This window comes from Cydia strobilella, chromosome 18, assembly GCF_947568885.1.
Source record: "Cydia strobilella chromosome 18, ilCydStro3.1, whole genome shotgun sequence".
Classification (NCBI taxonomy): Eukaryota; Metazoa; Arthropoda; class Insecta; order Lepidoptera; family Tortricidae; genus Cydia; species Cydia strobilella.
The window spans coordinates 4150116-4176112 of record NC_086058.1 but is presented as its reverse complement, the minus strand read 5'-3'; the positions used below and the strand labels follow the sequence as shown (position 1 = coordinate 4176112).

The 25997-nt window shown below is 37.5% G+C and overlaps 1 protein-coding gene and 1 non-coding gene across 2 annotated transcripts in view; both read left to right on the top strand.

The window, feature by feature from the left end:
• The window catches only part of LOC134749432 (hemicentin-2-like), a 318341-nt gene that overhangs the window by 197705 nt on the left and 94639 nt on the right, over positions 1 to 25997 (top strand). The gene's annotated exons all lie outside the window — the stretch shown is intronic.
• Trnaa-ugc (transfer RNA alanine (anticodon UGC)) lies at positions 13719 to 13791 on the top strand. Its single transcript has one exon. It is a non-coding gene; the product is annotated as a tRNA-Ala (tRNA).

The following is a 25997-nucleotide window of genomic DNA, read 5'->3' as shown; positions in this document are numbered from 1 at the left end:
ATACCCAGACGGTAGATTAGTAAATGAATCTATATAAAATGCTTAGGACTCGCTATCGATCACTCACAAGGGTCGCTCACTTAATCTATCTAGTACTCTAGCTCAGATCATAGCAGTAATCTCAGAAAGTATCTTGTTTATCCCAGATTACAGCCAGACATTACCCACTAGGGCGTAAACATTGTCCTTTATTCCCTGATTCACATTGTTTCGTTTTATAACCAAACCTGTGATAACTCGGGGCACATTCTAGGGATTTGATCTCGATAAAAAAGATGTCGATATATACTTTGCATCCGTCAGCCGCCCATTAGTCATTATATTAACAAAATAGTTTTTAATTAATTTTTAACAAGCAGAAACGTCTGCGATCGATGCTATTAAGCTTAGAGGCAGAGGCCGTGAGTTCACGTCTCACCCAAGGCAGTAATTTTTCCACTTTTAAATTTATTCTAAGCTTAAAATAGTTTGGCATATTTTACAAATTAAATAAGGTTTGTCTCGTAATGGTTTATGTACCTAATGGTATTTTTATGACTTAAGGCAAATTTCACTTTTTATGTACTTTAAGCAAAAAATGAAGATGGAGTAATGATTAAGAAATAATAAACAACGATATGAAATGATTAGAATAAAACAGTTAGTGCCAAATGTGGAAAAACTGACCTGGTTTAAGAATAAAATAAATTATTCGAAAAAATACTTTTTTCAGAATGTAAGAAGCAGTATACAAAGCGATTTTGTATAAATATATTTATTTTGTACAACATTTAGATGGTGACAGTAACATCGATATATTCAATTGTCGATAAAATATTTTTCTACGTCACTTTAGTATAAGTGCCCCGAGTTATCCCAGCTTTGTTTATAACCAAGACAAATTAGCGGACCTTTTACTATCTCGGTAATAAGGAGCCCTCAAGGAAAATCAAATAAATCCCTCAAGTTGACCGTAACTAGCCGAAAAAAGGAGCAATCGATCTCTTAGACCCGTACATTCATCCTGCACAAGGGCTGCGAATTTATAAGCCGGAGCATAGTGGACTCCGAAGTTGATGTCCGGTAGCAAGTATATTATAGGTCAGTGAGACCGGGAAGAAATATAGGGGTTTGTTGCCCGATTTAACTTATTCTTGTTATTTTTTAACCGTGAAAAAATTGTGTCCAGAATTTTGAATGTTTCTCGTTCGAAACAAATCAATAAGGAAAAAATCTCTTTTAGGATTACCTATGGAGGAAAATTCAATACAATCAAACACGTTACATGTAAAAGGATGCTTTGTTACCCGATTTAACTTATTCTTGTTATTTTTTAACCGTGAAAAAATTGTGTCCTGAATTTAAATGTTTTTCGTTCGAAACAAATCAATAGGGAAGAAATCTCTCTCAGGATTACCTATGGAGGAAAATTCAATCCCATCAAAAACATTACATGTAAAAAGATGGAAGTCTCTCAACGCAAATCTTCTACTACAAAAAAGTTTTTAAATGTAATGTGATACCAAGTCGGTTATTTTAGTCAGTGCCATGACTTGGCCATCGCACGGCTGCATGATCATCATTAACTATTAAAAAATATTCTAATTGAACATAACGCTAGCGCTAATCACATGCAGTTTGAGCATTATTTACACATAATTACGAGTACGGTACCAGTAAAAAAAAAATTAAACTGTTTGTTTCAAATAAAGAAATTACAAAATCTACTCTCAGACTTAGCCTAATCTACACTCTAATAGATTGTACGCTAAGTATGGTCTTATTTCTAATATTAGTAAAGTAAAGTAAAGCATTATGTGCGACAGCTGCTCACCACACACCGTATGCTGTACCCGCGCTCGTCTGTTGTTATGAGATTGTACTTACATCTCACGGAAATGAGAAGGTCGCGGCTTCCTAAACGCCAAAAATCTCCACAACCGTGAGGTGTACAATCTCAGGAATTATTTTCTTAACAACGAGTGTGGGATGCATCGTGATGTGGTGGCAGCAGACAGGGGCCTCACGCCGCTCTCCTTGGCAAATGAGAACTGGCACAAACCTGTAGTACTAAGCACCGAGGACCGCAAGGCGGTATGGAAGGATAAGCAGCTACACGGCCCTCATGGGACCCGATGTAGACCTGCTTGCGTCGGTGAACTGGCTACGATTCGGGGACCTATTCGGAGGAACTGAGGGTTTTGCCTGTGCAATTGCGGATAGTTATCATGACGAATAACTACCGGAGATATATCCGGACGGTACGATCGACATTTGTCGGGCATGCCGCCGTCCCGTAGAGTCCAAAAAATCAACAAATCTAGTCGCTAAAGCCCGTCACAGACGGAGCGATAATATACCGACAGATACCGAGACATACTGACAGATATCTCAGAGTATAGCTAAGCACCACACACGACAACGACACCAAAATATATTTCACTCTCTGTCTAGCATCTACATTGTGTGAAAAACAAAATATATCATAATAAGTATTCGTATATCGTAAGATACCAAAATATAATTATAGCTTCGTGTGTGGACTCTGTAAAATGTAAAACGTCAAATAGTACGTAAAATATATCGTAAGATGCCTTGCTGTAAGATATATTACGATATATTATCGCTCCGTCTGTGACGGGCTTTATCTCCACCATCCTCATCATAACAAATCCCCGGCGTAAACAAGATGGAACCTACTTACGCACATTTTCGGCCGATTGCTATCCCGTAATTGTCCGATCCTAATTCCAGATTTCCATTGATCAAGATAGAAGAATTGGATAAAGGGACAATGGCTGATAGCCTTAGCTATGGAGATTAGGGGGTATTAAAAGATATGTTAGGATTACTGGGATTTCTGGTAAGGCTGAGGTTGTTTTGGTAAAAGGGTTTAACAAATTTCTTTTGTACAGTCTTCAGATAAATTGGAGTCACAAAAATATATGTACTTTAACAACTTGATAATAAGGGCTTTGTTCGGATATTTGTTAAAACCTTGACCGCTTTTGATGTAGGTATATCTGTCATTGACCAAAGTCTCTTTTTCTTCGACCTAGCGTTTTCCCGGCCTAGCGCCAGGGTCCGCTTTCCTACTCCATCTTCTCCACTTTGCCCGGTCTTCGGCATCCTCAAGTGTGAGATTGATCTCTTGCATGTCCGCGACGTCCAGCCAGCGCTTCTTAGGCCTACCGCGGCCGCGTGATCTAGGGCCTTGGACAGTGAGGTTGAGGCATCTGTTTCCGACGTAGTCCACCGGTCTGCGGCTTATATGGCCATACCACCGGAGGCGACTTTCCTGCAGCTTATCCGCTACGTCACGGATTCCGAGGCTGCCACGGATGTGTTCGTTACGTATGACATTGACTCGTCATTCTGAAAATAATTAAAATTTCATCAAATAATACTTAGTATATTTTATTGTAAATTACAATCATAATATTTAAAAATTGTATAATGGTCTTACGTGTTATTTTTATCGACATTAACTAGTAGGTAAGTTTCACTTAGTAGGGTAAGTAAGGGCAGTAAATGTATGGAGCAGTATGCACTTTAGTTAGTCTCAGGCGATGCCGCTGGGCACGATTGTTCCTTAGATCACACAAAGCTGATTTAGCCCGGTAGCCACAAGATCGTGCCGTGACTACTCCCCCAAAAAGGCAGGGGTGGGGTCGACTCTCTAGGTCCAATCTGTAAAAATAATTTAAAGCGCGTGGCGGTGACGATTTCCATACAAATGGAACTATGGCCAAAGTTCTTATAAAAACACTGAATTTGGCATTTTGTCCTCTTTTTAAACGTCAAACCAAATTGGACCCGTCAAACCGGGTATGGTAATTTTGGTAGTAATCAACAAATATAGTATAAACAAACTTAACAAACCAATAGTTATAGTAGGACAAAATATATAGGATATTGTAAGTTATCAGACATAGAGTTAAAACCAAACTAAGAGGATGCATTAACACCAGTTAATCACACTTACATCACAAAGGCTGTGACTTCAGGCAAACTATGCGTTCCTAGAATTAATAACTACTACGGGGATAGAACCCTTAGGAAAAGAATACCATATTTGCTTAATAGTTTGCCCGAAGCCATAAGATGTGAAAATAAGAAGTCTAAATTTAAATGTATGTTAATTAACATTACCTCAATATTTTGTAGTAATTGCACTACTATAAAATTAAGTTAAGTACATATGTAACTAGAGACTGATGACCCCACAGTCAAACTCATTATTGAGTTTTACGGGGCTATGATTATTGTATGAATACTCTGTATTTTATTAAATAAATAAATAATAAAATAAAAATAAAAAGTTGGCAGCGATTTTGATAGCCCACTGTGCAAGGATTATTTGAAACGTCAAACTTCTATGAAATTATGACGTTTAAATAACACTTGCCCAGTCTGGGCAATCAAAATCACTGCCAACTTAGCTTGGTTTAACTCTAAGGACTCTGCACATTTAGGATAGAACGCTACGTCCAACCCAACCAAAATGGACGTTCACCCTATTATTGTTTCTTACCGCAAACCTCAGACTACAGCCCTCCCATTAACATTCACATCAAGCCATTATGACCCTTAAGACAATACTGTAGGGTCTTTGACATATCGCAGTTAAGTTGGTAGCCTTGGTTTACGAGCAATAACCGAGCGGAATCCGATCGCGATGTCATTTGTCAAAACGAAATACAATCATGGCGGCCGCTCACGCTATATACAGGGCTGTCCGAGAAGCTTACATATAATAGCACTGGAGGTTACAGATAGAAATACATTCATTTTGAAGATGAGTTTATTCACGTATGTCACTCTTGGTTTCTTATTTGGGGTTATTACCTTGAAAGTACCTCTAAAGCTGCTTTCAAGGCAATCATCTTGAAGAAAGAAACATTGTGTGTGCCATACCTAAATGAAGATAATATTATTATTTTCCTCAAATTTTTGTTTTAAGTACGTGAAACCTTGAGTGTTCTTATAAGCTTTTTGGAGCGGACACACGGCACAGAATTTAGTCAAAAAGTTTCGTGGCTAACGTTCTATGTCACAGGATTTTTTGCATTTGCATCAACAACGGTAGAGTAAATGAAATAAGCTTAATGAACTACATTTTGTTTTTAAGATTTTGTCATACGTATACCTATATTAACCTATACTACAACCTATATTAGGTACTAATGTACAAGTTACATACATAATTTGCCCACTCAATAAACCATATACATAAGTATATGACTTTATATAACTCAACTCAACCATTGACTTGAAATCAAATGTCTTTCACCATAACTACAGGTGTTCAAGCATCAATCAAATCGAACCTTCATATCAGAAACGTTAAAAACAATTTCCCTCGTTAATATTTTTTTTAAAGTTAAACCACAACTCATACTAGGTACCATTCAGTAGGTACCATTCAATATTCGTTCATTCAATGAGGGCTATCGCGTTTTTGCTCACCAGTTGGCGCCTGTGTTGATGGTGGTCCCACGGATTTAGATTTTGGTGGTCCAAAAGACTAAAGCATGGAGACTGTATAAAGGAGCCAAATCTCTATGTATGAAAAGTGTCCATCAAAAAACAGTAATTAGGCGGCGCCACCATACACCGAAATACTACCAAAAACAACCTACGTACTTTGGTCGGGTTATTTGTTGCCTTATATGGTTCATGTTATACTCATGTCCCAGAGCCTAACTAGCGCCACCGGAGAGATTAGGAACTATTATTTAAAGCTTAACGCGGTCACTTTTACAACAATTCTGCCATAAGAGATTGCGATCCTTTCTGACTAAAGAACAGCTGTCAGTCATTGAAGTGACAAGTGACATTTGACATTTCGAACTATGGAAAAGACCACCATCTACACTAGCGCCCCTAACGGCGAATTCATACGCGTTAGCCCTCATTTAATTTTGCAATATAAGCTGTATGTGCACGCCTAAGATCCTTAAAAAAATATAAAAGTTATGTAGTCTGATTTTATTAAGCAGTATAATCACGATCATACACGACGATCTTGTAAGCACGAGACATGTAAGTTGGTTTATCTTCCTATCTCACTCTATCCTATAGCTTGAAATATCTGCTGCTGACCTGTGTAGACGCGATTATCCATACTAATATTATAAATGCGAAAATCTGTATCTGTCTGTGTGTGTGTTCCCTCTTCACGATTAAACCGCTGAATCGATTTAGATGAAATTTGGCATAGAGATAGGTCGAGTCCCTTAGAAGGACATAGGATAGTTTTTATCCCGAAAATCATCCCTTAAGAAAGTAAAAACCGGGGTGGAATTGAGATAATTAATGAAGTGCCTGCCAATTTGTGTGCATAATATGCTCAAATTGAATAATTGCTATGAGAATTTTTCCAGGCGCTACTTATACTTACTTTAGCTGCTGTTACTAAGTCCACGCAGACGAAGTCGCGGGCAAAAGCTAGTAGGTAATAATAATTGGCTATTTGACTTGTTTTTCTTACTAGGTACATATTAGAGTTTTGAATGATTCACGGTTAGTTTCACTAGACTTATATTGACCGGGATATAGACCGTGATTACCTTTTGTATTATTTGTGAGCTCCCGATATTTCGACGCAGTTACATGCATCATGTTCACGGGTGACCGAAGATAGCGGGTGGGTGTCAAAGTTGTGTAGACAGCGCTCTGTCTACCCTCATTCTTGCGCGTCGGCTGCGTTCACTTTCAACGTTACCAACGGTCGCATTCACACTTGTTGGTCCGGTCGCGTTCACACTCGTTGGTCTGTCCAAACACACTACACTCACGGTGTCACTACGCGTGTTTGATTCGGATATCACTGGTTTTTTACACAAACAAATCACAGGATTCCACACATTTGACAGTTTAAACCCATCTTCACGATTAAAATTTTTGTATTTGTGAATTTCAACGGCTTCTCTTACCAATCTTGGTATATAGTGGCGTTCTGTCGAAATGACCTTGGGACTATGCAACTCGATCCAGTGATTTGTACCCGACTCAAGGAGATGCTGAGCAATAGCTGACTTGCGAACGTCATTGTTCTTGACCGCAGCAATGTGTTCTTTAATTCTGCAGGCAATAGTGCGTTTGGTCTGCCCAATGTACGAACTACCGCAGCTGCACTCAACTTTGTATACACCAGGTTTTTCCAGGGGAAAATTGTCTTTGGGCGACCGCAGAAATTGTGCAATTTTCCTGTGCGGGGTGAAGATAGCATTGAGGTAGTAAGAAACAAGATCCAGGAGAACGGCATGCCAATAGAATACGTAAGGCTCCTTGAACACTGCCTCACTACAAATTACTTTCTGTTTCGCGGGCAATATTATATACAGGCAGAGGGAGTAGCGATGGGCAGTCCGGTGGCTCCAGTGGTGGCTAACATTTGGATGGAACACTTTGAGCACCTAGCCCTTTCTGCGCCCCCAGTTCCCGTTAAAATTTGGAAGAGGTACGTGGATGATGTGTTCTGCATAATTAAGGGTGGTAAACAGGAAGCTGAACTGATGCTAGGATACCTTAATAGCATGCACCGATCTATGTCGTTTACATTGGAAATGGAACAAGAAAGGAGTATTGCGTTTCTGGATGTGAGACTGAATGTTACAGGTTGTGGCATGCTGGGACACTCAGTCTATAGGAAACCGACTCACACGGACCGCTATTTACACGCGAGCTCGCACCATCATCCCAGACAGTTAAACTCGGTTGTGGCATCACTGACTAATCGAGCACACGCTCTGTGTGACTCGCTACATCTAAACCAGGAGCTGAACCATGTTCAGAGTGTCCTGAGGATGAATGGCTACAGAGTTAACATGGACAAGCGGGACACAAAAACCAAGCGCCTTACTCATCGCGTTGAGAGACAGCCAGCGTTTATGCCGTACGTCAAGGGTGTGACAGACAAGATATCAAAAATACTAAATAACTACTCTGTAAAAACTATCTTCACCCCGCACAGGAAAATTGCACAATTTCTGCGGTCGCCCAAAGACAATTTTCCCCTGGAAAAACCTGGTGTATACAAAGTTGAGTGCAGCTGCGGTAGTTCGTACATTGGGCAGACCAAACGCACTATTGCCTGCAGAATTAAAGAACACATTGCTGCGGTCAAGAACAATGACGTTCGCAAGTCAGCTATTGCTCAGCATCTCCTTGAGTCGGGTACAAATCACTGGATCGAGTTGCATAGTCCCAAGGTCATTTCGACAGAACGCCACTATATACCAAGATTGGTAAGAGAAGCCGTTGAAATTCACAAATACAAAAATTTTAATCGTGAAGATGGGTTTAAACTGTCAAATGTGTGGAATCCTGTGATTTGTTTGTGTAAAAAACCAGTGATATCCGAATCAAACACGCGTAGTGACACCGTGAGTGTAGTGTGTTTGGACAGACCAACGAGTGTGAACGCGACCGGACCAACAAGTGTGAATGCGACCGTTGGTAACGTTGAAAGTGAACGCAGCCGACGCGCAAGAATGAGGGTAGACAGAGCGCTGTCTACACAACTTTGACACCCACCCGCTATCTTCGGTCACCCGTGAACATGATGCATGTAACTGCGTCGAAATATCGGGAGCTCACAAATAATACAAAAGGTAATCACGGTCTATATCCCGGTCAATATAAGTCTAGGTACATATTTTTACAAGATAAAAACACAATACAGTAATAACTTTCCGTCCGCTAAAACAGGACAATAATGTTTATTTTATTTTCTTTGAGTTTGACCATAAATCCCGTACTAGTTTTGCTACCATAAGGTAAACATTTCCGAACATATTTTGGAGTAAATGACGTTCCGCAAAAATTCTGCAATAATGCAGCCGAATGCATTACTACCGCAAATCTGGGCTGTAACACTGTTTTCGCAGCCTGAATCAGAATGGTATATAAGAACCTTCAATCGTATAAAAATATCTATCCTAAAAGTCCCAAAAACAACAGTACCTAAAAGTAATTTCCCGGCGTAAGAATATAAACAGCCTAGCGAGGAGATTACAAGAGAATGTGTAACAAGCGGAATCCGATTGCTCCTTTATTTTCTCGGATTCGATTCTGGAAGCTGGAAGGTATTGTTTTACAAGACCCTCATTCATTGAGTTACTTTGTACATCAGTCAATAGGTTCGTTGCGAAAATGGGTAACATTTCTCGCTACACGATCTTGACAACAGAGGGGCTACCGCAAAAACCGAAATTCGCAAATTGCGGGGATCTTTCTCTTTTACTCCAATGTAGGCGTAATTAGAGTCACAGAGAAAAATGCCCGCAATTTGCGAACTTCGATTTTCGCAGTATAGCCCCAGTACCCGTACCATGAGTCACTGACAGTGGCAACACTGACATAACGTGTATATAATTTACTTTCTATACATCTCGCTCGCACTAATATGTCAGTACGAGATGCATAGAAAGTATGTTAGTATGTTTACGTCAGCGTCGTTACTGGTGGTAGCCGCACAGAATCCCTAGTGCATTCGATAGCGTGACGTGATTGCGTTTGTATGGGATTTTGAACAGCGCGGCAAGCGGGACATTTTGGAAACTCAAAATCCCATACAAAATGACACGACGCAAGTAAACGCGTACATCACGTCAAGCTATCGAACCATCGTCATCATATATTAAGTTAGACTCTTGTCGGTGGAGCGATTTCCATGTACTTATGTCGGTCCTCTGACTTCTGCTTGACAGGAGTACAGTCTAGATAAATAAATAGTAACGCAATTACCTGTCTTTGTTATGCTTGTCGTTTGTGAAAACTATTCGCAATCGGAGATGACATCCTCACTGTCGCACTTGTAAATTTGTACGTAAGTACGACAGAAAGGCAAAACTTCGCGGTAAGTCATAAGTAAGGCATCCAAGCATATCGAGCTTGTTTTTCAAAGAAAGATAAGGACTTTAGATTGATAACATGTATACTTTACTAAAGATCAAAACTTACAAACTGCCCTTTGTATTTGTAAAAGTTAGCTATTAAACGACCCATCACTAGCTATTCCTGACAAAATATATTAATTTTCACGTATCTATTTCGTACCTAGTTACGAACAGCGAGCTGCTATATTGCACGAGCACATTATAAATAGAATTAATTCATAAAGTGGCCATAAACTTTTGCGGCCGGGTGTACAAAAACGCCAGCAATTTTTTTGATCAAAGTATAAAAATAGTATAATTATTATGTCCCTATACTATCCACTACTGGTGGAGGGATGTATTGATTCTACACTAAAATAAATTGCATTCAAAATAAAGAAGCACATTCATTACTACACTTCATTAAATGGTACGACAATCATTTTTCAGCAAATTTAACGAATGATGCGTAAAACATAAAAAAGCCTACCAACCGTATGAATAAATTTTCATTAGCTCCGCTTCATTTTTTTAATTCGCGGACGCTTTTAATTGGACACGCAAGTGTAACGCCAAAATCCTACAAACGCGTATCTTGAAAATCCTAGCGCTTCCAAAAGCGACCTTTACACCTAACAATAAAGTACAAATTCATTTCGAATAGCGTAAGCGTGTCATGGAATTATAAGCTGCTTAAATTGTGGCAAAGGTGTGTCCAATGCAGCCACGCGTCAAACGTTGATGGAATCAAATCGTGGTGCTTGACAGCGCGTTTTGGCGTTCTGTGGAATATTGTGGTGTAGGGTAGGGTAGCTAATTAGCTATATATAGGTCTTTTCAACACACTTGCTCAAAACGACGTTTTTATTCCACCGATTTTTGGCTCATAGTCCTAGATATTAAACACGCGTGCTCTTTCAGTGTATTATTCCACTCGTGCTTTTTTATTATATTATCCGACTGAGTTAAGAAGCTAACTGATTGCTAATAATATGTATGGAAAGGAAGCCTTCTTTAATTGGTCGGACTGGCGGGCACGGGCGCGCCCGACCGCCTGCGCGGTGCGCGGCCCGGCCGGCCTGCCCGCCGCGCCGCCCGCGGCCGGGGCGAGCGAGGGCCGGCCGGCAGTACGAGTATGACAGATGAAACACACAATACTAACTGTTTTAACTATTAAAATTTGATTAATATGAAAGTTTCTTTTTTTTTCGCAAGCGTGTTGAAAAACGTCGTATGAAACGCGTGTGCATTGGTCATTACACACATCGGCTTTCTTATTGCGCGCTCGCTTACAGCTCGCGCGCACAATATCGCCTCGTGTGTAATGACCAACTTAGCACACTTTTGTGATCAGTTTAATCGTATTGTAAAGTCTACTAAATAAATAAAATAAAATTCTATTGTAAATAATTTGTAGCTGTAATCAATATTTATGGTAAATAAAATCCTTAGCTAATAGAAAACGTACATCTTCGACGCAGGGTTGTATTTGTTATTGAAATCACTGTATACCTAGATATATATTTAGTTTTTGACTATGCACCTATAAGAAAACTAAATGACAGAATATATTTTCCGGGAAACATTTATTCAGATAAGAGAAATGTCTGTTTTCATAATCTTTAATCTTCTGTTATTAATTAATTTATCGCTGTAAAAAGTATGATGAATGAGTTTCGTGCCAGTTTTATGAATAAGAAGTATTTACTCTGTATTAATACTTTAGTCACTCCGCTACGCAAAAGATAAACAGAAAATTCCTAAATACTGTCAGAAAAAAGATCGTCCGATCAATCTCGTCCCTTAATAATGAGGAAGGAAGGCGACATAAAATACGGGTAGAATTTCGGCATTTCAATACATTATTTTTCTTAGAGAAATTATTTATTTTAGCTGCTAATATAAGGAATATTAGATATCGGTAAATAGTGGATAGAACTAATTTTTTTTAATGTTGTATGCTTTGGCCACTTTAATGTACCTATGTAAGTATAATAATCTATTAAATTTAAAGACGCTCATTACTAATAAAACGATGTTTTCCTAAAAAAAATCATTTTTTTATTTATGTTAACGTTACAGTTTTAGTAAGACACATCTCTTGCAATTCATTTATTAATATTTTTTTACTGCAATAATAAAAGACTTATTATTTTTGCCTAAGCACCAAAATACGTACGTACGTAATTACATTCATAAAGCTGCAAAAGTGGATACCCACCCACTTTTGCAGCTGGGTGTACATACTCGCTTAAAAAAATAACTACTTAAAAGTCCCAAAAATTTACACATTTTTGACGAAATAGCTCGAAAATGATACCTGGTCTGGTACTGCAAAGGTGCAAATGAATAATGCCTTCAGTTAGTTGTCAAAAATTCAGAGCCCGCGCCCGGAGAGCGACCCGCTTGTCATGCAGGCATACTTTGTAGCTACTTAGGGTTCCATAAAATATAACGTTCTAGGTTTTAATAACTTTGAAAGTTCTTGAGTAACTTGTTGCAGAGAACCAAACTACGAACTAAAGGAGTATAACCACGATTAATACGGGGGTTTTTGGGAGCTGACTTCAAGTTACATTTTTAGGGATGGTAAACAACATTATTGACTACATTTTCTTTAATAGGGAAATATCTAGCAGCTTTCGAAATTGCCTGTGATATAACTATTAACGTTTCCTTAATTACTTCATGTAAGTATATTGGTTGTTATCATAGGATTCATAGGGAAACATATAATAGGTACAGGTAAGTAAGTAAATATTCTTTATTGTGCACCATATATCTGTAGGTACAGATATGTAATAGGTAAGCCTACATAGTATTCGTCATATGAAGTAACATCTATTCTAAGAATCATTTAGAGTATTCAACTTCAATTCAATAAATACGAATGCATTGTTCTCAAGAACAATATTTTAATATTATTTTATATATAGATTTATTTAGCCAAACCAAGTTCAAATTTAAACCTAAGTTTACAACCAGTGAGATAAAAGAGCCCATGGCATGATGCCAAAGATGCTGGCACAGTTTCCTCTCCTTATTCCTATACTAATAACATGAGGTAAGCTTGTATCCCCTTGAAATAGAACAGGTGTTTTGAGAAATGGAGCAAACACTAGGGCCAATATTTTTCTTACAACAGACGCAACGCGCTACACTAGGTGTGGAAAAGTGTGAAATATTACTTGGATTTAAACGCGGGAATATTCTAGCGGCAAAGAATGAGTCCGCCTTTACAGAATATTTATTAATCATTTATTTTGAATAACAATTTTTCATATCAGATGTTTAGTAACACAACTTAAGTGTTCTTATTGTTACCTTTAAAGTTATACTTGTATCCATTAGTAGGTTTAAAATCGTTAAGACGTCGACAACAAAATGCGGTGTCGGAAGGTAAGAAACTTAATTACAACTCAAAGAGCTTTCTGAAGACTAACTATTTAATTGAAACTGTAATACCGTGGCCGCTTTCTTATAATGAAGGCTGGTATTTAGTTTAGAAACAAATTAAAAGTGGAAAAATTCACTGTCTTGTGTGGGACTTGAACCCAATACCGATCCGGTATGCATAGGAGACGTCAGATTTTTGGCGCGAGGCGTAAATGTATAGTTTATGCTTCCAAAGTAGCCCACCAGATGGCATCACTTGCTTTGGCGTGTAGTGTCAATGTACATGTGATGTACATGTTTATGGTTCCGATTCAGGCCACAAGATGGCAGACCCTCCAACGCGCACGGTCCCTATTGCCGCATAAGCCGTTTAAGAAGTATAACACTCTTACGGTATAGATGTCGACAGGGCCTCCCTAAGGCTCATATATGGTGGAAATATTCGCTGTATTGGTTGAGGTCTTGGTAGCTCAGATGGAAGAGCACCGGGCTTGCGATCCGGTGGTCGTGGGATCAAGTCCTACCCAAGACAAGTGATTTTTTCCACTTTTAATTTATTTCTAAACTTAATATCATTGTTCGCAGAAGTTTCTGCTTGATACAAAATTAATTTGGTATGTAGTTTTCCGCTTTAGCCAAGTTGTGAAACAATTGAGACAGAGACACTTATAATTGAGTCAAATAGATTGTATAAAACGCCTAGTTCAAAGCTTCAAACTGTTTACCCAAATGTCCCGGTAGATGGCGCTGTTACCTCCATCAAACTAGCGAACGTTAGTTCAACATAGTTGTATAATTGCGGTTTTTGTATTATTGGGAGGGTGTGTGTTAGGGTAAAGAGTAATAGGGCTGGGAAATTGTCCGGCCGACTCTATTTTCCATGTCAAAAAAAAATTGAAGGTGTGTGTGGAGATTTAGTAGTAGAATGAATACCTATACGTTGCTATACGTCTGTTGTCTGTTTATCATTAAACACGGTATTTGGTCTTGCTTCCCCTTCGAGACCCTGGTGCAAAATTGTACATTGATCATACAAAGAAATTAGGTTCGCGTCTCTCCTGTAGAAAATACAATACAATACTCTTTATTGCACACCTCACACAGTTTAAATATACCTATACATGTACAGAAACATAACAATTGGATAGAGGTAACAACAGGCGGACTTATCGCTTAAGAGTAATCTCTTCCAGATTTAGAGTAGGTAGGAGTAGGCTTTTGGCAGTGGTTTGTTATTATTTACTTGCGTATATATATTTGCGGTGGGAGGGAGGGAACATTAATTGAAATTGCATGCGAAAAGTAAGTAGGTAAGTGATTGACTAAATAGCACGTTATTTCTCAGATTAGTAAAATCATATTTTTGTTTTAATTAATATGGATGTACGCAAAGTAACGGCTGGTTCTATTAATTATTCACAGATTCATATTGATCATCATAATCACCATCGTTACCATCACTAGATAAAACCCTTAAGACTTCCACATCCACCAGTCATATGCTTCTAAACGGGTTACTGAGGTCTTGAATAGAATAGAATAGAATAGAATTTCTTAATTGCCAGAATACGTGTATAAGATGACAACAGAAAAGGTTGATGAGCTTACCCAATTTCCATAAAAATATCAGGAAAACATTTCCAAAAATATTAATATTTCCCGGCGTAAGAGGCGTTGGCTTAACATAATCTCCAAATATAAAGCGGATTACCGTGGCACCCAATTATCTTTATGGCCACCATTTTGAATAAACCTCAATCAGGTTTCGGTTTAGACAAATATTTAATTAATGAGAATAATTTAATGAGAATTAAACCATATTGGCCATTGTAATACCTAGCTGCTAACAGTGTTTATGATTTTGATCTTAATAACGATAATAAACTTAGTTTATCGAACAGGTTAATCGAATTGCCTGTACATACATATAATTTGATAGCCTGAGTATCGTACAAAAATAAATGTACGTAATACGATAGTCTCTCCAGCACTCCACAATGCAAAAAGGTCATAAGTTATTTCCAGGGTAGTAAATACAATCTCTTAGAGCATTTTCACATGGTTTTCACATTGTTCGATCCGATATCGGATGTAGGATCCGACATCCGCGTAGTCAGGCCGCGGGGGCGCACCCGGGCGCCATCTTTAGCGGTCACGCACACTACAACAGGCATTATGCCTACACATACGCACACAAACAAATATTATCGGTCCGACAGCTGACGGGGGACTCCGACATGGCTGAATTTATCGGAAGCACCTTTCCGATATCGGATGTCGGATGCCTATGACAAAAACAGCTGCAGGAGAGTAACATTGGCATTAAGTCCGCCTTTTTTGCGTTGTCGTTTTTTAGTAGGTAATAATGATTTAATAAATGCATACATTTTACTTTCTTCCGACATCCGATATCGGATCGTATAATGTGAAAACGCTCTTAGGTCTCGATTTTCGGTTGACACCGCACGCTGTGTGTATGTGCACGTTGAATGAGATGGTAAGGTCAGGATAAGGCCAGGTTTCTGGAAAAGCGCACAGTTGAGGATTGCCAACCATCCATCCACTCGTAAGTGTTAAACTAACTACAGCAACCCAAACGCGCAATAACGTCACTAATTTTCTGAATGGCAGGACTGAACGACATAATTTACTAACCAATCTTAATCCTTATTACAACAACATAAGACCTTCCAATAGTACACGGTTTGTAAGGACATAAGCCTTTTTAGAAATAATAAAAAACTGCTGAACACACATGGAATATCGTGATCAGTAATTAGAGTTTCGCGTTAGCCGTTCAAAAGGTATCATTATTTAAGCATCATCGTTAGCCTGCATTAGCGATAAAGGGATTTTCATGCAGTATTCATGGTTATCTCGATTTATGTAATTATGTGAATTAGGAATGACCCTGAGAGCTCTTAAGGGCCCACTGATTACCAGTCCGCCGGACGATATCGGCCTGTCACTTGTTCGATACTGTCAATTTTTAGGGTTCCGTACTTAAAGGGTAAAAACGGGACCCTATTACTAAGACTCCTATGTCCGTCTGTCCGTCTGCCCATCTGTGCATCTGTGTGTCTGTCCGTCTGTCTGTCACCAGGCTGTATCTCATCAACCGTGATAGCTAGACAGCTGAAATTTTCACAGATGATGTATTTCTGTTGCGGCTATAATAACAAATACTAAAAGTACGGAACCCTCGGTAGGCGAGTCCGACTCGCTCTTGTCCGGTTTTTTGTTCTAACCGACAGGCTGATATCGTCCGGCGGACTAATTATAAATAATATTTTTAAACATCATAATTACCTTATAGGTGATGTGAAAAGCAGTATGTGTCACATGGTAGCAAAATTATTTCCATCTTGGGCGTAACACACTTGAATCCCTCACTATGCTCAGGATTCTACTTTAGATTCCCTCGGTACTCTCGGGATTCTATTATAGAATCCATCGCTTCGTTTAGGATTCAACGTACGCCCTCGCCGTAAATATGTCATTTTGCTCCCTTGTAACACAATCTACTATTAATTTACACGAGTAGGTACTGGTCGTATTTGTGGGCGCAAACTGAAATATGTGATCACGCTCCCATACTAAATTTGTACGGGGTATTATCGTATGTGCTCAATTGTGCTTCGTCTAATATTGTCTTCAGTTACCGCGATAGTTACTCATGAAATCAAACTATGAAAACGGATTATATCGCGTATTATATTGAATTTATAATACATCCCGACGTTACGTTGCGTGTGCTTCGTCTAGTCACTAGACTCTCGTTAAGGTCATCTGTGCCCAAATGTCACCTTCAAATATCACAAATACCTACTGTCCCAGCGAAATTCAATCACTATTATGAGAAGGCATCATGAAACCGCGACGTATGGAACTTTTAGAAATTCTGACCGATTGCTATCAGGTGACGTATTCACAACGCTTACCCACTGAAGAGCCGGTCGAGCTCTTGGAATTAGTGTGACTGGAAGGTTGAGTCTAACTAAACTATGTGTAATGGTTTTGATACGACCTTAACGACCGTCTTGGTTCTTCTCTCGTGTCAAAGATAGATATAACTCCCTAATAGATGGATATAGTCTAAGGAAAAAACGTGCCTCGAAAATCACGAAAATTTGATTCTCGATCAAATGGCGCCACTACCTTTGGCCTACTCTCGTATAGAGGGCGTTGACGGTTTCGCTTGATATTTAACAATTTTAACGCAGTATCAGTATATCAGTATATCAGTGAAGGAACATGGGTCAAAATCATAAAAATAATTAACGCAAATAAAAAAAAAAATTATCCATATTTAAATACATTTTATCGTAGTTTTATAAATCTTCATTTTTAGTTTTAAAGTGTGTCGATAGATGGCAGTGAATTTACTGTGGTTACAAAATTTACTATGACAGTACCGCTTTATCCTGTTATATATCCTCTTTGCTCGTGTCGAGGTTCCCCAAAACAGTGGTTCGTCTTGGCGATTCTTCGGGGTAGTATCAAAACATAACAAATTGTTAAATCTGAATCAGGCTCTAGTGTACTCTCAAGATTCTTATATGAATTGTAAAGTTTACGCGTAGAACGAAAATTTGAGGTGTGAAAAAACCTATGATAAAACAATATAGCGACAAAACAGTTTTGCTAGACTTATATTGACCGGGATATAGACCGTGATTACCTTTTGTATTATTTGTGAGCTCCAAAATTAATATCGGCAGCTCGAAAACAATACAAAAGGTAATCACGGTTCATATCCTGGTTTATATAAGTATAGCGGCAAATCTAGGCTATTTATACATTCGATCGAGCGCAATGTATGAATGGCTTTGATTTGCCACCGGTCACGTGCATCCAGTCTTCGGCCCAAAACCTTCTTTAGTTAAACGTTCAATTCACCTTCGCTCAGTTAAGTAGGCGTTATGAATAATAGAACAGAAATGCTTTGATCGTCCAACCGTAGGTACCTACTTCCACGTGCCTAGCTACGTAGCTCGGTGGTCGGAAAGTTTTGCTAATATTTACCAGCTGACCCGGTTTTAATATGTAAATTTATCGATAGTTTAAAAAGCCATCTTAAATATAAGTAGCGGTATTATTTTTAAAATGATTAAACTTTTCTGTAACATGAGCTGGAATTTTAACGACAGATTATTAAACTTAATAGGCAAAGTTTTAAACAGGAAAAAAGTTCTGTACAACAATTTATACATTAATGTTTCACAATGTCCAAGTAAAGTCCTGAATTAGCTACTTGCCACTTATCTGACGAATAAAGTCATTGTTGGCGTTTCACAATCTCCAAATAAGCTTTATCTGCTGGATAAAGTGCTTTTTTTGTAGGAAATTTTATCTGGCAGTTAATTTATTTGTTAATTAGCTATCCCATACTTTACTTGGACATTGTGAAACAGGCCCTAAAACTGTTTACTGTAGTAAGTGAAGAACCTAGTGTATTAACTAGTGTTGTGTTAGTTTTATCATAGGTATAGTTTCAAAAGGAGGAAACAAACGAACAAACAACGAACGCATCATATCACAATGTGATGGCAAAGTTCATCGGTATTAAAACATAAATAAAGCATTGAAAACACAAAATAAAGTAATAACTCAAAGTCTAAGAAATCATTACTTTAAGTTTTTGCTTGTAAGTATATCGAACTTCTAAATTGTACGGCGAAGACTAACTCAAAGGAGCCTTACTGTAGTTGAAAGTATACCGAATGAAATTCCTAGAGAATTCTAAAAATGTAACAAAGGAAGAAACTTCAATTCTTTACGAACCTAAGCAAGCTACACACTTACCCAGAATGCGGAGTTTCACACGTGAGTGTGGCACTTTCGCCTCACGGTTCGACTCACAAACCTTATTAGATTTTCTCGATGGGCTTTAGGATTTTAAGTATAAGGGTGAAGCCAGACGAGCGAAACTTTGTGAGCTGCGTAATTTCAACTCATTTTACGTCACCTTGTGAACCAAATAGGCGTTTTTTATGAAACCGAATGCAGCAGAAATTGAGAAATCGAAATTACGCGACTCTCAGCTCAAAAAATTACGCTCGTACGCTCTATTCTATTTGAACATATAAGTACCCATTACCTTGTCAGGTTATTTGGTTTTTGGTTAAATGAAAAGGGTGAATATACGAGTATACACAATTTGATGTATATTATCCTAACCTATGCCGCTTTGTTTACCTTTTCTCGATTTTTGACTATTATAAGATTTAAAAGCGAAAAACAATTCCATAAAAAAAGCCTGAAATAGAGACTACGTTTGTATGGAGAATCCTTCTTCCACCGTACGGTACATTACCTACAACGAAATGTGTTTTTTGTTTTGGATATCTTGATATATAATAACATAATTCTAGTAGGTAAACACGGGCCGGTAGTTTGGAAAATTACGTATTTACAATGTCATTAAGTTAACGATGAGAAAGGTTTCATTGTACTTTTCTTATTCAGGTCAGCCGGCGGGCAAACTAGGACGGGGTTTAAAATATTTGAGATGCATTTATTTCAAGCTTAACTTTAAATAACTATAAAATGTAATAAAAGCGTATAAGAGCCGAGTCCTAATTTGAACACGATCTAAAGAGCTAGCGGCCTATGTGACAACTAATGCTGTCTGATTTTCTTATAGATATTTTAATCAATCCATCAATCAATCAATCAATCGTTTATTGATAACAAGCGTTACACGTCATTTAACATTTTCTGTTTAGCACACTTTATATACAATTATAAATATGTCATTATTCATGTAGAAATAGGATTACATTAGACTTATCCAATTAAATTATTAGACATCATTAAATTATAAAATATAACAGTATGTCACAGGCATTTAGAATATTATGTTAGTCTATTCGATTTATAAATTCATCTACCGAGTAAAAAGCTTTCTCTGTTCTTTAATGTACCTATATAAATTGAAGTTTTCCATCACCAAAAAGTTATCATCAAACATCAAACATTTATTCAGCAAATAGTCCACAGGGGCACTTTTACATGTAAATTTTTACAAGCAATAAAATTAACCAAAAATTACAAAAAACCATTACAAATATGGAATCAATTAAATTGATTGCTAGACATATTAAATGGCATTCGTTATAATTATAACTTACTACACTATAATTATAAATTAAACATCGGTTTAGTAACATCGACACGAAGTTTCGTGACGCTATCAAACTTCGCCGGCTTGCATCGCTATAATTCGAAAAAAATTATAGCAATCCTTATTCTCATACCTCCGAGTAGCATTTAGGACATTTTGACGACCGCTTTCGATTATGCCGGTTCATAATTATTCCTGTCACTGGATTATAAACCTTGTATAACAAGGCGTAGGGTTGTGTTTGATACGTCTTAATTAGTTTTGATTTCACCTTTGTTGTGGTATTGCGTGACTGGAATTGAAATGAGACCTTCGCCATTATAAAGTCCAAGTTGTGCTAACTGAACCGACGATCAATCACATTTATGTTGCTGTAAATTGGTGCTTTGGAATTCAATACATTTGCATCATTAAGTTTATTTAGTTTTTTTTTTTTTAGAGTGAATAGACATCTTTATTTTCAGAAAAATAATTAATGCAAAAAAGTAAAACTAAATTATAACAAATATATGCCCATATGGAGTACTGTTCTCATCTCTGGTCTGGCGCTCCACAATACCAGCTCCTTCCCCTTGACTCCATCCAACGTCGGGCAGTTCGTATTGTCGGCAATTCCGAACTTACTGACGGCTTAGAACCTCTTAGTCTTCGGAGAGACGTTGGCTCTCTTTGCATGTTCTACCGTCTGTACAATGGGGAATGTTCCGAAGAACTTTTTGATATGGTGCCATCGTCTCGTTTCTATCACCGCACCTCCCGCCAAAGGAGCAAAGCTCATCCTCACTTCTTAGACACATGGCACACCATGAATAAGCGGGCATCCCGCTCGTTTCTTCCCAGAACGTGCAGAATGTGGAATGAGTTGCCTCCTGAGGTATTTCCTTTGTGCTACGACATGGGATTCTTCAAGAAGCGGGTATTTAGGGTTCTCAAGGGTCGGCAATGCTTAAGTGGCTCCTGTGATGTTGCTTACGTCCATGGGCGACGATGACTGCTTCCCATCAGGCGGCTCGTCTGCTCGTTTGCTGAACATCACATAAAAAAAAAAAAAAATACAATATTACCCCCCACTCTGATTATCCCCCGGACCAAATGTGCCAAAAATACTGGCGGCATTACCTCGCTGAATGGCCAGGGATATCTTTTGGACGAGGAAAGAACCAGAGCGAGGGTCGCCGCCCCTTTCTCTTAAGCGTCGCCCTATATCCTTAATTTAGTTTTTATAATATAGAATGCAAACGAGCAGGCGAATCGCCTGATGGTAAGCGATAACCGTCGCCCATGGACACCTGTCAGAGACGTTACAAGTGCGTTTTCTTAAAGGTTTTATCGGTTTGGTTTTTCTTTATTTAGAAAGATTGTAATGACAGAGATTTATTATAAACCACAATGAACGATAGGTATACATTATTCCAAATTTTGAGAATATTAGCAATATTAAACCCGTTAGGGCATTATTGCAGAAGAAACAATGTTCATATACATCGTTTTTTTTAATTCCGTTAATTTCAAGGGTGCATTCCTGAACTTAAATTTAGTTTTCTCAAAGACACCGGTATTCTAATAAACTCCATTTCGGAGATAATGATTTAATTTCATCTGATAAGGCTCCTACGAGCGTGTACACTTGCCTTAGGGCCTGTTTACATATTGATTAATGTTTAGTACGAGCAAAGATAGATATAACTCCGTAATAGATGGATACAGTCTAAGGAAAAAACGTGCCTCGAAAATCACGAAAATTTGATTCTCGATCAGAGGGCGCCACTAGTTTTGGCCTACACTCGTATAGAGGGCGTTGACGGTTTCGTTTGTTATTTATAATTTTAACGCATATCAGTGAAATAACATGGGTCAAAATCATAAAAATAATTAATGCAAATAAAAAAAATCATTTATCCATATTTAAATACATTTTATCGTATTTTTATAAATATTTATTTTTAGTTTTAAAGTGTGTCGACAGATGGCATTGAATTTACTGGGGTTACAAAATTTACTATGACAATACCGCTCTAGTATAAGTTACTCTATGGTACGAGGTAATACATTTTCTACTAAACTTAAGTACTATCTCGACCGACCTATATTCGAAATGTCATTGATATGTCACAGTTTTCAATGTTTTGTTTGCGTTACATTGTAATGCCCGTATAACAACAACGCTATATGCAACGTTTCATTACTTAAAAACAATATTTTATGTATATAGGTATTTTTTTAAATTAAGTATGAAATTAAGTTTTCTTGCACGTCCTTAACCATACCCCGAAGTTAACGGAATTCAATAAAAACACGGTGTAGATAGCCTCGAAAATAGATATTCTGTGAACGTAGGAAAATATTTTCATTCGACTGACTTTTCATCGTCGAAAGCAATAACCTAGCTCCTAATATGGAGGGCGGTCGGAAAATTCAGCAGCTAACTGTACCTACATAAAAATAAAAGTCTCAAGTTATATTTTATATTTCTTTGTTAAGCAACATACAAGTTGAACCAAATAATGCTTTTATTTTACTGAAGCACAGCGTAAGGCGCCGTTCAAATACAATCTTTACTCGTCCCAGACATCACATCACCGAACATTAACAAATTAAAATGGAAAAATTAAATTTTTAGTATAAAGAGCTGTTCATAAGGTACAAAATTCTAACATTACCTTTCCTTTACATCCTGGAGGTAGCTAAGCTGGTGAGATGTAACTTAGAACAGTTCCAGTCAAACGCTGATGAACCCAAGTATCACTTCAGGCGCGGCCAGGAGCTCCGCGCTCCTAGAACTCGGCTGGCAAAGGCGAAAAAGTGTTTCAAGTCATCGGTCCTAAAATTTACAATCAGGTCTCCGACGAGATAAAGACTGCGAGAAACAATAACCTGTTTGTATCTAAACTGAAATCTTACCTAATCTCTGCTGCGTACTATTCGTTGCAAGAGTTCTTAAGCAAGTAAAATTATAAGAAAAGTTTATAAAAAAGTACAGTCGAGTTACTAAATACATTCATGTGACATTCATACTCGGACTCAAGCTCAAGTGATATAATTAGCTATAAATACCTACTATAATTAATACTTATTATTGTTGTATATGGAATATAAATTATAATTGTAAATTTGAAAATGTGACGTGTAAAATTATTATTTTATAAATCGATAATTGAAATTGAAATTATATAATAAAAATTAAAAAATAAAAATTAAACCAACATATTTTCTCATTATGACATCAGGAAGTAGTTAAAATGGTCAACATAATACTCACATTAAATATACGTACGTATCAATAAGGGCCCATACAGACGGACAGCAACCCGACTGTACAGTCGCCATCAGATATATCGGAGCGGCCGAGGTGCTAAAAAATATCTGAACACGCACCTAGCGCCTTGACAATAGAAGCGTGTTCAGATATTTGTGAGCACCTTGGCCGCTCCGATATATCTGATGGCGACTGTACAAATACAAGTTGCAGTCGTGTTGTAGTCCGTCTGTACCGGCCCTAATCGGATTTCAAACTAATCCTGTAACAATGTAGTAATTATACGGTATCCACATCGATTTGAAATAATTACAATGGAGTAATTACTGATTATGACACGCATTATTCCAATTCTCTGTTCACTCCAAACAAGCCAATTTAGATGACATGTATGCGAGTGATCTGGTTTAATCTCAATCATTAATTATAATTGTCAAAGGTTAGTAAATAGAAAAGACTGACAACATTCCTATAACATCTACAATGACTTCATATATGATGACCGGTCTGGCCTATTCGATAGTGACTCTGCCAATGAAGCCGATGGTTCTGGGTTGGAATCCCGGTAAGGGCAATTATAGAATAGAATAGAATTTTGTTTTTGCTTGTTAAAAATTAATTTAAAATGGGTAGCACATCGTAACTGGTGAATTTCCAATATGACTTGGAACTCCGGTGGCCGTTTAAGAAATGTAACGCTCTTACGGTAGATGTCGGTGAGGTCTTGGTGGCTCAGTTGGCAGAGCGCTGGAGTATCGATCCAGAGGCCGTGAGTTCAAGTCTCACCCAGCAGTAATTTTTCCACTTTTAAATTTATTCTAAGCTCAATAGCATCGTTCGCAGACGTTTCTGTTTGTTAAAAATTAACTTAGTCAATTTGTTTAAGGATGTTCTATAATATTTATTTATTTATATTACAATGGTGCTATTTACTATTTTTTTTTTCATTTTAGCTTCGTTTGTATAAAAACTATCCTTACTATTCTTATGACTAACGGCGCGATTCGAAAAACGAATTAGAGATTCACTAGATATGAAATAGTAAAGAAATGTGACGCATAGCGTCGCAAATTATTGCGGCGCTATGCGACGTAAGCGCCATCCAATATTTATTGGAGCGGCGTTAATAATAGCGTAAGCTCCAACCGCCATAAGGTACAAAATTAGCCGTAGGACGTCACATATCTTTACTATTTCATATCTAGTGAATCTCTAATTCATTTCCCGAATCGCGCCGTTATTTTAAACGTAAAATTAAACTTTGCTGGGCGCTGTAACATGCACGTAACAACTGTACCCTGCTTTTTCTACACATATAAATTAAAAGCTCTCTATGATGTGTTCAGAAATTGCATGTGACCGCCATTGCGATATTTAATCACACACTAAATAAAACGTCATCTCGACTGATACTAGAAAAGAGGTCAAATCAAATTCCTTTGTTTCAAAATCGAGAGATGATCGAAATTTCGGTGTCATTATTAAATCGATATCGACATTATTATTACGCAAAAATAACATTTTCACAGTTAAGAAATTTGTTGTAACAAACGAGTTTATCTTTATGCTGACCGTGATTTGCGGTTTTTGAACACATCATAGAGAATTATCATATGTGTGTAGATACAATAAAATATATTTGTATAAACAAGAAATAAGTATGAAACAATCCTATAATCACTAAGTACCTACTTAAACTTGACTTTATTAGTAAATATTTTATAACAAAACTCAATCCTCGCGAATTTAAAATTGTCGTAATGTACTTTAGATTCATTGACCTAAGTTCGCGTGTCTGAGCATTCTTGCCTGATTTCCACTGGCTTGGCTTCACGTAGCATGTTTTATGAGCTTTTAAAGAAAATAGTATAGTTAACTTGTCTTACTTCAATGACTACTTTTGACATGTCAGGAAATCGGAAAGGAGGGCAGAAAATGTAATTAAAAGGTGATTATAACTTTCGCGTTTTGTGTTAACTTTATCGGGTCTATCACGAATTTATTTATCTTTATTTTAGACGTTTGTAAGTTCAAACTTCTATGAAATTATGACGTCTAAATAACACTTGCACAGTCTGTGCCATAAAAATCGCTGCAGAGTTATCTTGGTTTAACTCTAACCTCTTGCCTGCACTGCACTTGCATCGAAACATCGGAAAAGAGGTAACAAAGTAAGTAAGTAAGATAAAATAATGTTTTAGATTTATCATTGCTACCTTAATAATAATATAATATGATGAACATAAATTAATTATGTTTTAGAAGGAGATTTATCATTGTTATCAAAGTAATAATCAATTTAATATGATGAGCATAAAATAATTAAATACATGAAACGCTTAGATTTAGTGCAGTC